This window comes from Myodes glareolus, chromosome 12 (assembly GCF_982192425.1).
Source record: "Myodes glareolus chromosome 12, mMyoGla1.1, whole genome shotgun sequence".
In the NCBI taxonomy this organism is placed as follows: Eukaryota; Metazoa; Chordata; class Mammalia; order Rodentia; family Cricetidae; genus Myodes; species Myodes glareolus.
The window spans coordinates 10,959,453-10,971,231 of record NC_142037.1 but is presented as its reverse complement, the minus strand read 5'-3'; positions in this window follow the sequence as shown (position 1 = coordinate 10,971,231).

Genomic DNA, 11,779 nt, shown 5'->3' with positions numbered 1-11,779 from the left:
CCTGATCTGCAGAGCGAGTTCCAGGACAGGCTCCAAAGCTACAGAGAAACCCTGCCTCGAAAAACAAAAGAAAGAAAAAAGTGTTGTGGTATGGCATTTGACTGAGTGATGAATGAATACTATTTTAACGAATACATGTTCATAATTTTATTCCTGAACAATGAAATTTGAATTTCATGTAATTTTTCCATAGTATGAAAGTCTTTTGATTTTTTTTCCCTCCAATTACTGTAAAAACTAGTCATTGTAAAAACTAGTCAGGCACGGTAGTGCAAGCCTGGAATTCCAGCCTTCCTAAGGAGTTCAAGGCCATTCTTCCTTCCGTGACTAGGTGTTTGAGCTAGGCTGGGCTACGTTGTTACAAACAAACAGCAGAAACAAAAAGCAGAGTCTGGGGCACTGGTGTCCCCGTGCCTTTAATCCCAGCAGAGGAAGGCAGAGCTCTGTGTGTTCAAGGCCAATCTGGTTTAGGGAGTGAACTCCAGGACAGCCAGGGACACTCTGAGAAACTTGTCTCCAAAAACAAAAACAAACCACAAAGCAGGCAGATCTCTGAGTCTGAGACAAGCCTGGACTTCTTCAGGCCAGTCAGGCCTATAAATTGAGACCCTGTCTTGAAAAACTAACAGAGCCGGGTGGTGTCTTTAATCCCAGCACTGGGGAAGCAGAGGCAGGTGGGTCTCTGTGAGTTCAAGGCCAGCCTGGTCTATAGAGTGAGTTCCAGGACAGCCAGGGCTATACAGAGAAACCCTATTTTGACAAACAAAACCAAACAAAAAACCCCAATCAAAAAAAAGGGGGGGGGGAATAATCTCTTAGGACTAGCAAAATGTAGTCAAAGCCTGAAATCCAAATTCGCTCCTCATGGTGGAAGGTAATCCACCTTCACAGCACATGGGCCCCGCCGCCCCTATGAATATAAATGAATAAATGCAACTTAATTATTTGTTTTATTTTATTTTATTTTGGTTAAGTGTTGGGATTAAAGGCATCAATTACTATACCCAGCTTTATTTTATTTTATTTTTAAGAAAAAGAAGAGGGGCTGTAGAGATGGCTCAGTGGTTAAGAGCATTGATTGCTCTTCCAGAGGTCCTGAGTTCAATTCCCAGCAACCATGTGGTGGCTCACAACCACTGGTAATAAGATCTGGTGCCAACCTCTCTCTGCAGGAACACATGCAGGCAGACCATTGTATACATAGTAAAATAAATAAATCTAAAAAAAAAAAAGAGAGAGAAAAAAGAAAAGAAAATGAAGAAAACTCTCAATCCTACAAAAGAGTCCCATAAGTAACTGGCAGTGACAGCAGACAGACTCAAGGGCAGGCAGGCCTGTCTTCCTTCCGTCTGATGCAAGGCCTTTCTGCTAGGCACTCACTCCAGCTAGGACATGAGAGCAAACTCTTCCAGCCCTCCCAACGGGACAGAGACAAAGGATTCCCGTCATTCTCAAGTTCTTGAGAAGAATGAAAAGCAAGTTGGTGGTGCAAGGCACTCTTTGGCACAACTTCGTGGTGCTGTGGTTCAGGTATTCTTGTTGTCCGCAGATCTTGGCCTGCCTCTGTTTCCCCACTGCCTCAGGCCTCAGAGCTACAAGCCTTCTGTCAATGGTTCTTATACCCCAAGAACGTGGTGGAAAGACAGGCCAGAGCATGGACACTGGCGATCTGTGTGCTTCAGCTGGTTGGCAGAGAAAGGGGGCAGCTGACCAAGGAGAAAGGGTAGGAAGTTGACAGGGTAGCCAGCCTGTCTCCAGCTAACAAAGGGGTCCTCAGGGCTTGGTAAACATAGCTTTCTGATTTTGTTTTGTTTTTAATATATCTGGTTTCTATAGCATAGAGAATTAAGCATCAAAGAAGTAATGCCTCCTGAGTGCCTGGAATGTGCCAGCCACTTTTCAATGTTTTTTGGGCGCCCTCATCTTATCTAGTGTTTATCATGACTCAGTGGGGGGTGCTTTGGTTATTTCCGTCTTGCAGCTGTTGAAACAGAGGCTGGAAGTGGTTAAGGCCTCCAGCACAAGGCTCAGAACTACCTCAGCCTGAATCCAGAGCTAGTGTGCTCTCTATTAGGATACTTACGACTGCCTGGTCGGGTCAAAGGCCTGGCTAGCATTTTCTTCTAGATTCCATAGTTCAGATTGCTTGCTCAGAGGGTGTACATTTGTATTTCCTGATGGAAGAGGGAATGAAATATTTTGTTTGCTTTTTGTTTTTCAAGGCAGAGTTTCTCTTTGTAGCTTTGTAGCCTGTCCTGGAGCTCTCCCTGTAGACCAGGCTAGCCTTAAAACTCACAGAGATCTGCCTGTCTCTGCCTCCTGAGAGCTGGGATTAAAGGTGTGTGCCACCACGGCCAGGAGAAAGAATGAAATTTAATGTAAGTAAAATAACGCTTAGAAGTATATTTAAAAATAGAACAAGAGGCTGAGGAGGTGGTCCAGTTAAGAACGCGTACTACAGCCTCTGTGATGGTGCATGCCTTTAATCCCAGCACTTGGGAGGCAGGGGCAGGCGGGTCTCCAAATTCAAGGCCAGCCGGGTCTTCAGAGTGAGTTCCAGAACAGCTAGGGTTACACAGAGAGACCCTGTCTCAAAAAAAAAAAAAAAAACGAAGGGGGAGATAGAGATAGACCCAAATATCTGAGTTAGATCCCTTGCAAGCATAACATAGAACAGTTGGACAGTAAAGACAGGAGACTTGGAAGTTGAGGTCATTCTTGACAATGTGGCCTAGTCAGAGGCCAGCCTGGGACACTTGGAGCCTTAAAACAAACAAACAAACAAACAAACAAGCAGTCGAATAAAAATTCTGCCTTTAATCCCAGCACTTGGGAAGCAGAGGCAGGTGGATCTCTGTGAGTTCAAGGCCAGCCTGGTCCACAAGGAGCTAGTTCCAGGCTCCAAAGCCACAGAGAAATCCTGTCTCAAAAAACCAAACCAAACCAAAACAAAACAAAACCTGCAGACCTAGGACCTACTGAGTGGTAGAGCCCTTTGTTAGCATGTGTGGAGGCTCCACACACAGCACAAAACACAGACATCCTCCCGTTTGTTCCCCTTTTGCCCACCCCTACTCCGGCCCACATGTACAGTACAGTATGCCCATGTTAGGTTTCAAATAAAGCAATGTGTCACCTTCGAACAGTGCTGTTGGCCTCGTTGTCATCTGGAGTAGTGGCCGTGGGGTTTAAAAACCCTATTAACACCCTCAGAAGCCTGCATTCAGCTTCCCCAGTCCTTTCTTCTCAGGTCGGTCCTGACCTGGGAACCTCTGGGCCATTCTATTTCTTGGCGTCTTCTGTATAGACCCTGAAGTGGATGCTGACGACTGCAACATCCTTTTAGGGTCTCAAGCCCCTTAGACAAAGGGCTCCTGCGGACAGAGAACGTATCAAAATGTAATCCTGACGCACACAGAATTGAGTTCGGTTTGAACTCAGCAATCAAGGAATGAAAGGTGAGTGCGGTAACCCGCCATGTTATCTGCACAGGAGTTTTCTATCTTAAATGGAACAGACATCGCTGCAAAACAATACGGGGCTGAGCTTAATGAGTTACAGGTGACCCCCAGACACAGGAAGGTTGACTTTGGATAATCACCCACAAAGGTCAGGAGCTTATCTGAATTCACCACAAGTCTGGGGTCTGGGTGAGAATAAAGGATGAGAAATACCCGAGAGAGAGACTTCCTTCAACCTTAGTTTGCGTTCCTACTACCTTCTGCCGAACTAGCCATCAGGTTGGGTGCGCCTGCGCACATCTCTGACCCATACCATTTCTTTACATTGCGGACATAGTACCAAAGCCCTGAGTAATGTTTTGCAGACTTTAAGGGCCCAGGATGTATGACGCAGGCCAATTCTACTTGCTGACACCCAGCTTTTGAGAGAGGGGCAGGCAGTTTTGGAGCGATGGACGTCTCTTAGGCCTGGGAATGTCGACGGCCTCCCACTTACTGCACTGTTGAAGGCTAACTTCCTGTGTTTACAACTCTCATCTGTGGACCCAGTTTGAATTTTCTCTGTAAGGTAGGAAGAGACTCCCTGCCCTCCACGGTGGGGGACAATACTGTGTATTTCATTGGTCCCAGGCACAACAAGAATGGGGCTATGGGGAGATGGCTCAGTAGTTAAGAGCACTGGATGCTCTTCCAGAGGGCTTGGCTTGATTCTCAGCACCCACACGTAGCTCACAACTGGCTTTGGAGCTCCACTTCTGGGATACCTGACGCCTCTTTTGACCTCTTGGGTCACTGATGCACACATACAGAGAGACAGGCTAAGAAAGGTTATATATATTATTAATAAGCATACGTGTTTAAAAGATTCGTTGGGACTTTGTGAGGACCCTGGCAGGCCTGTGAGAGGCCCAGAGAGGAAAGAGCAGACGCCACACAGACCGAAACAGAAGTTCAGACTGTCAAGTGGGCTTTAAAAGTGAGCAAATACCGAAATACAAAACCCCAAGCCCCAGGCGTCTCCACAGGCAGGTAGACTGCTGGCCCAGGTGCAAGCCAACAACAGAGATACAATGGAACTGCTGTTGAGCACCCCCAGTTCTGCTCAAATCAGGAAGACACAAAAACCAGTCCGTTGAGAGCAAAACCTAAAAAACAATAGACTGACCTAGAGCCCAGACCACAAGGTTTTCTTAGGGCCCGGGAAACCTGGGCAACCTCATTAGCACGTGCAAGGAAAGAATGAAGAATGTTAATGAGAAGGGGGTTGGTCAGCCCTCCGACTGACAGAATCCCCAAGGCCACTTTCTCCTTGCTTTGTCTTCCGAGGGTGGGACCTGGCTGAGAACTCTCTAGGCTGGGTCTAGCAACAATTAAATGCTCATTTAAACAAATCTGGATAGTGTACCTACAGGTCTACGTAGTTCTGGGTGAATGTACCCAGCGTGTAGATGATCTTTAAGAAGACTGACTTGGAACCGGCGGTGGTGGCGCATACCTTTAATCCCAGCACTGGGGAGGCAGAGGCAGGCAGATATCCGTGAGTTCGAGGCCAGCCTAGTCTACAAGAGCTAGTTTCAGGACAGGCACCAAAACGACAGAGAAACCCTGTCTGGAAAAATAAAATAATAATAATAAAAAATGTCTGGCTTGAGGCAAGAACAGAGCAAAGGAAGAATTTAGGTTTCAGGCTTATGAGTTAAAGGCGGAGAGAGAGACAGGGATGCTCAGCAGATAAGGGAACTACTTCAGGCGTTCAGAGAGGATAATTGTGCGGTCTGGAAGCCGCGCAGGAAAGACCTAGAACTGTAGCTGCTTTAAGGGATGGGAAGATGGTGTGGCTGGCCACAGTGTTTGTAGATAACAGTAGATGGCTATTGAGCTCTTTGTAGCTGTCTGACGCCACTGAAAGCAGGTGACTCTTATTTTCCTCCTATAAGATGAGCACTGTCTTTATTCTGTTTTGACGGAAGAGGAAGCAGTGGCACAGACAAGGGAGTAAATCCCCAGAGTTGTGACATAGAGGAGCGAGGATCTGAGCGCTGACGTGTGTTCCTACTTACCAGATTCTCACTGGAAGGCAGAGGCCTAAGGAGCCAGACCTTCATAGAACTAGTAGGTTGAGGATTTTGTTTTCTAAGAACAATTTGTGGTTTAAAGGGGTGACTTGCTCAGATATCTGCTTTGAGGAAAATCAGTCCAGCTGAGGCGGGAAGGATTTACTCAGCTATGGCTTCTGAAGCTTGGCTTTTGCTTCTCGTGTGCCTATTAAAAGAGAGACTTGCATCTACCTCCTAAACTTGGGGGAATTTTATTCACTCAAGACGGTCATTTCTTCCTTTCTCTATCTTTTTTTTCTTCCCCCCTCTCTCCCTTCCTTCCTTTTTGATTTTTTTTTTTTTTTTGAGACAGGGTTTCTCTGTGTAGCCCTGGCTATCCTGGAACTTGCTTTGTAGACCAGGCTGGTCTTGAACTCACAGAGATCCGCGTGTCCTTGCCTCCTGAGTGCTAGGATTAAAGGTGTGTGCCACCACTGCCTGGCCAGATGGTCATTTCTTACTTTAAATTACTGATTTAAAGACTCGCCATCCCACAAGAACAATGTAGGTTTCAGGCCCTAAAGGACTGTGATATTAAGTAAGGGGGTTAGAGAGAAACCTACTTAACTTACTCCAGTCCTAACGTAACTGGAGAGGAATAGGGTCTAGCTTCTGGCTTCACAGTGGCAGTCCAGGGCAGGAACCGTGTAGACTGGAGATGCCAACCCCACAACGAGGAGATAAAGCTATGTGACCAACTAGGGATGGTGAGCCTTTAATCCCCACATGTAGCGCGCACACACCTTTAATTCCAACATTTGTGAGGCAGAGGCAGGGGATCTCTGTGATTTTGAGGCCAGCCTGGTCTACATTGAGAGTTTTAGGACAGCCAGGACTACATAGAAAGACACTATCTCACAAAACCCAAGATGAATAAATAAATAAAAGTCATGTGACCAACAGGATCTTCAAGTGATCCAGTGCAGGTGAGAAAGAAGAGGTCTGAGCCTCATGCCCCGAGGCGACGAGGCTGAGGTAGGGAGCTGGGGAGACACCATCCCAGAACATGGACAGGGAAACAGTCTAAGACACAAGACTGACTGACAGTGAGATGATCGGGGGGGGGGGGGGATCTTTGGTTGTCCTTAACAAGACAGATGTGAGGCAATGTTCATAGGGAGGAGGCAGGAGGAGGATGTGTGTGTTTCAAGAGAATGGGAGAGATAGTCATAACCACAACAACCACAGCTATCCATAGGCACAGCTGCTTTGAGGAATTTTGTTGGCAAGAGGCACACATGTTGTATAGAAAAGAAGAGGAAGAGAAAGTAAGAAAGAGAGAAAGAAAGGAAGGAAGGAACGAAGGAAGGAAGAGGAAAGGCTGCTCCTAGGTGTGGTGAAGGAGAAAGGTTATTGTAAGAAGTTAGGTAGGTAGAGGGAGGGAGCCTAGGGAGGCTCCAGAGGGAACATGACCAGACTGAATTGGGCCTTGTGTGGGAGGAGAGGGGAGAGAGGGAATCAGACACAGCAGCCAGAAGGCTCAACAGTACAAAAAGAGGCCGGTAACCAAAATATCTGGATTATACGGGAAGAAAGTCTGGGGGAGAAGAAGCCCAGCCCTGGGCTGGAGAATTCGGGGTAGAGGGCAGGGTGTGCCAGTCATACCCTGTAACAGTGACTGAGGGATGCTGGGAGAACCAGGAGGCCAGTGTGAAAGAGGCACCTCAGCCTCCTGGGTTTGAAACTTATCGCATGCCACAGAGAATCCGTGACACTCAGAAATCAAGTTTCTCTCCTGCCGTGGCTTCCACGGATCAGCTCAGGCCCGTGGGTCTTTGTGGCAAACGCTTCTACACGCCAGGCCATTGCAAAGCCTTGTCTTTCTTTTTATCCTTTTTAAAGCTATGTACACAGTCCTCTCGTCTGCTGTATGGTGGTGAGGGCGAGGGAGAGATGCCCTCCAACCTTGACCCTGTGGGGGGAGGGGAGCTGACCCCCCCCACACACCTGCACCTCACCTGGCAGCACAGTAGAGCTGACCCCGAAGGTGTAGGCACTGGAGAACTGACCCTGAGAATGCGGGAGAACCAGCCCTGCCCCCTGCTTAGCCATGCAAGGGGTGAATTGGCCAGAACAAAGCCCTGGGAGGAAGACAGGGGAGAAGGCGGGCTGACCAACACTACAGCTAACACCATCTGTGCTCTGCTGGGGCACAGGAATAGGGGAAGGAGAAGGGCTGAGTGGTCTCCGTGACACAGGGCAAGCAACCAGATATCCAGGAAAAGTCCCAGTGAGGGCCCACTGTCAGTGGCGAAGCAGAGACAGGGGCCTTGCACCAGAACAATGATTCTTTGTGATGAATGTCTGCATGTAAAAATGTATGGACAATGGGGTTTACTTTGTGAAAAAAAGGATATCTATCTATCTGTCTGTCTGTCTGTCTATCTATGTGTGTGTATATATATTATATATATTAGATTTATTGTAGTCATATGACTGCTTTGCCTGCATGTATGTCTGTGTACCACATGCATGCCTGGTACCTGAGGAAGTGGTAAGCCTCCATGTGGGTGCTAGGAATCAAACCTGGGTCCTTCACAAGAACAACAAAGGCTCTTAACCACTGGGCCAACTCTCCAGGCCTTGTCTTTATTTCTAACGAAGAAAATGAAATGCTATTTAGCAAAGGCTCAGCAAAAGGAGAGAGCTAATGCAACAGAAGAGGAAAGAAGTGCCCCAAGGGGATGGCGGCCTCGATGTGAGCCTGACAGTCCCTCCAGAGTCCAGTAAGTAGAGAATTAATACTGGTACCGGTGAATGCGGAAGTCAGGGAGTAGGATGTGTAGACTTCAAAGTGCTTCCATGTTTGGACGAAATGGAAAGTGACCGAATGACTTAGCCAGTATGTTGAGGAGACGAGAGGAGAAGGAAGGGCTTGTTGAAAAACGCAAGCAGGAGAGGAATGAGAAAGTCAGCAAGTCAAGGGTGGAAACCTCCTCCCTAGTCTTTGCTCTTTTATTTTATTTCATGTCATGGCACTGGGGCTTAAACTCGGGACCTTATGTCTGATTGGGAGGTGTTCCAACACTGTGAAAAACACAGTGTGGGGGTTGGAGAGATGGCTCAGAGGTTAAGAGCACTGACTGCTCTTCCAGAGGTCCTGCGTTCAATTCCCGGCAACCACATGGTGGCTCGCAACCATCTGTAATGAGATCTGGTGCCCTCTTCTGGCATGCAAGCATACATGGAAGGAATGTTGTATATATAATAAATAAATAAATCTTTAAAAAAAAAAAAACAACAAAAAAACACAATGTGGGCAGTGTGAAGGGCCCTAGGAACTGTACCAAGCCTGTGTTCACCATGAGGCCAGCCAATAGAATGGTGTTTCTCTAGGCACACTTGCTTACAAGGAGCAGATGGTTCTACCTAATTTAACCAGGAACGACTGACAGTTTTGGCTAGCGCCATAGTGCAATAAGAGAGGAGCAAGGAGGCTGGAGGAGCTTGGGGACGTAATAAATAGAATTTAAACAGAGCAAGGAGGAGGAAAGTGGGCACTTGAGACAGGTAAGGACGGGGGCCATGCGGCAGGATCCACCTTGTAGAGACAATGAGTCCTGGCGGAATCAGAACATAGGCATCTTCAACCCTCAGAAATATCTCCACATACTTCTCGCTGGGCAGCTGAGATGGCTCAAGCAGGTAAGAATAGAAGCACCTGCCACACAACTTGACATTCTGAGTTTGATACCACCATGGAGGGAGAAAATCCATTCCCAAAGAGTTGTCTTCTGACTCACACGAGTGGAATACATGCACCCATATTTATATCACACAAAATAGCTAATGTTAATAAATACATTTTGTTATTATTGTTTGTTATTTCATTGTCATTGTTTTGAGACTGGGCCTCACTCTGTAGCCCAGGCTGACCTTAAACTTGAAACAATCTCTTGCTTCATCTACTGAATACTTAATTAGAACTGAGTACTGAGGTTAGAGGCATGCACCATTATGCCTAGCTTCAACATCTTCATGCTCAAATTTCTTTTTTCTTTTTCTTTTTGTTTTTTGAGACAGGGTTTCTCCGTGGCTTTGGAGTCTATCCTGGACCTAGCTCTTGTAGACCAGGCTGGCCTCAAACTCACAGAGATCTGCCTGCCTCTGCATCCCGAGTGCTGGTATTAAAGGTGTGCCCCCCCCCCCGTCCTTTGTTTTAAGGTAGAGCTACTTCTCTGGCAGCTACAGAAAACCGTCCTAGTACAAGTTTGATATTCCCTGTGCTGGAATGCAGGGCACAGAACAGGAAGACTGGTGTTATAAAAACATATACATATATATCATGTAGACACACACACACGCACATGCAGCACATTTGTGTAGAGGTCAGAGGACAACTTGAGGTCACGTCTCTCCTTCCGCTCTGTGGGTCCCTAGAATTGAACTCAGGGTCTTCTGGCTTGGCGTCGGCATCTTTACTAGCTGAACCGTCTACTCACCTTTTGTTTTGTTTTGCTTTAACTTGTTTGTTTATTATTTATTTATTTGATATGTATGGATGTTTTGCTTAATGTGTGTCTGTGTACGTACGGTGTTGCTTGTGGAGGCAAGAAGAAGGTGTTGGATCCACTGGAACTGGAGTTCCAGGTGATTGCGAACCATGTGTGGGTGGTAGGAATTGAACCTGCGTCCTCTGCAAGAGCAGCAAGTGCTCTTAATCCATCTCTCCAGCCACGGCTGTGTAGTCCAGGCTGGTCTTGAACTTGTGATCCTTTCGCCTCTATCTCCTTTAGCATTCTGCCAGCGTGTGCCACCAGAATTGGCCTGGTTTGTTTTTCAAACTGGATATAAATACGAAGTGGATGTATGTAGCTCCGTTGAAGATGACTTGGCTAGCAGCCCCAAGGCCCTGGGTTCCTTACTCAGCCCTAACACATAAAGTAAGGGTTATTCACAAGGAAGAATTGACAGAATGCTTCCCTAGCATGCATGAAGTATCGGGTTCAATCTTCTGTAACACAACCCAAGCTCGGTGGCACAAGACTGGAATCCCAGCACTCAGGAGGCAGAGACAGAAGGGAGAATAAAGGTAGAATGGGGCGGTCAAGATGAACCTGGGATGCGTGGGTCTCCCTGAAAGATGAGGGCTGGGAGGACTGAGGAACAAGATTCTCATTTCTCTTTGGAGTAAATTTTTTATATCCAAAAACTTAGCTAGGAGTGGTTGTTTGTGCTTGTAATTCTAGCACTGTGAGGTTGAGGCTGGAGGACAGTTTTGATTTGAAGGACAGCCCGGTCCACATAGTGAGTTTCATTCAGTATATCCTGGGCTAGGGAGTGAGACTATCGGCTATCTAGGCTATCCAAAAAAGAAAAAAATTCAAGCTGACTGAGGTGGTATGTTCTATTAATCCCAGCACTCCTGAGGAAGAAGCAGGCAGATCTCTGAGTTGGAGGCCAGCCTGATCTACAAAGCAAGTTTCAGGAAAGAGCCAGGGCTACACAGAGAAACCCAGTCTGGGGAAGGGGGACAAACAACAAACAAACAAACAAAAAAAACAAAAACAACCAAACAAAGAAAAATACAAGCTAGACTGTGTAGGAAGGAGCTTGGGTTTTATGGTACTTGGTGCTCGGCTAACAGTTTGCCGAGTGTGGCACTTCACCTGGGCATTTCTCTCCATCAGTAAAGTAGTCTTTGCTAGACCACCTTCCTAATCTCACTTTTTTTTTTTAACACTGTGATTGGAACCCAGGGCTTTCTATCTTCTAGGCAAGCACTATATCACTGAGTTATATCCCCATCCCTGACCATAATATGCCAACAAAAACACAGGATTATTATTATTTTGCATGGTGATTATGACAGATTTCCGAATTTGTAAATATCCAATCTGATGACCATATAGAAGTATTTGGCATATAACAGGTGCTTAATAAATGCTGATTTCTCTTTCTGCCCTTCATGCCAACGTTCGAGAGATTTAAAAACACATTTGTAGGTTTCGAGGCATTCAGAATTTCAACAGCAAGGCCAGAGCAGTTATGATTAGAACCATTTGATATTGTGTATTCAATTTTGTAATCTAACCTGATATCAGCAGCCAAGATCTTTGTCCTGAAGGAATTTCAATATTCAGCAAAGTGGGCTGATTTAACAGCCGTTAATTCTGAGAGTATGTTCAAGTTCAAAGTCTGTCTGTTTTAAATGTAAATTGCTCTTTTTCATGTGTTTTGTATTGGAATTTAAGAACAAATGCTGTCACTTTTCTTTCTCTT